The sequence below is a fragment of the Penaeus monodon genome, chromosome 33 (genome assembly GCF_015228065.2).
Source record: "Penaeus monodon isolate SGIC_2016 chromosome 33, NSTDA_Pmon_1, whole genome shotgun sequence".
NCBI classification, from domain to species: domain Eukaryota; kingdom Metazoa; phylum Arthropoda; class Malacostraca; order Decapoda; family Penaeidae; genus Penaeus; species Penaeus monodon.
This window is the reverse complement of record NC_051418.1, coordinates 16,060,670-16,061,697: the sequence shown is the minus strand read 5'-3', so window position 1 is coordinate 16,061,697 and position 1,028 is coordinate 16,060,670. Positions and strand designations below refer to the sequence as shown.

The window sequence follows — 1,028 nt, the reverse complement described above, 5'->3', positions numbered from 1 at the left end:
TTACATTACAGGTGTTGAAAATCTCAATCATTTCGTCTGGCTTGTTTTAATGTATGCAAATTCTTACGCCAGTGAATTTAGTCTACACCCCCCCCCCTTCTCTCCCCCTCCCCGGCCGCAACCCCAACCACCTTCCTTGCCCCTCTCTCTCTCCCTCCTTTCCCCCTCTCTTCTCCTCCCCTCTCCTCCTTCCCTTCCTTCCTTTCCTCTTTGCCATCTTGTCTCTTCTCTTTTCCTCTCTTTCCTTCCTCTTTCCTCTCCCTTACCCCCCATTTCCCTTCACTCCTTTCCCTAGACTCTTCGCCTTCCTCCCGCCCTTCCCATCACCCTTTCTATCCATTCTCCTCCTCACATCAAACTCCTCCCTTCCCTCCTTCCTTCACTTCCCCCTCCTCCCTTCCACCCCTTCCTTCCTCCTCCCTTCCACACTCCATCCACCTCCTGCTTCACCTCCCTTCCACCCATCCCTTTCCTCCAGCTCCCCTTCCCCACTCCCTCCTTCCCTCTTCTCCTTTCTCTTCTCCATCTCCTTTCCTCCTGCCCTTCTTCCCCTTCCTCCTTTTTCTCTTCTACCCACTCCCTTTAACTCCTCGCCCTTCCCTGCTCCATCCCTCTCCTCCCTTCCCCTTTCCCCTCCCCTTCGCCTCCCCCTCCTCCCCTTCCCCCCTCCCCCTCAGACTCCAAAGCAGCGTGTATGATAAATCGAGACGGGATAGGAACACTCCCATTGATTGCCGGGACGAGGCTGCCTCTCCCGCTCCTCCGTCTCTGCCGCCGCCACGTCCTACGTCCCACGGGCTGGTTGGTGGCTAGTTGCTATCTGGAATCGGCTAGTTCGGCTGGGCTGCTCCTCGGCTTCCGGCTGTTGGTGGCTAGTCGCTGTCTGGAATCGGCTAGTTCGGCTGGGCTGCTTGCTTCGCTTGTCTAGTCCTTTGGCAGTCGGCTTGGGCGTTCCTAGGCGGCAGACGGCATAGGCAGCCGGGGGAAAGTAATGCTATGTGCTGCTGTTGCTTGTATGTGCTGATGTT

General features: G+C 56.8%; 1 protein-coding gene across 1 annotated transcript in view; it reads right to left on the bottom strand.

Moving 5' to 3' along the window:
- Positions 1–679: 679 nt before the first annotated feature.
- The window catches only part of LOC119594091 (signaling mucin HKR1-like), a gene marked incomplete in the record, with an annotated part of 3,499 nt that continues 3,150 nt past the window's right edge, over positions 680–1,028 (bottom strand). Inside the window, 1 exon segment of the mRNA XM_037943146.1 lies at positions 680–907.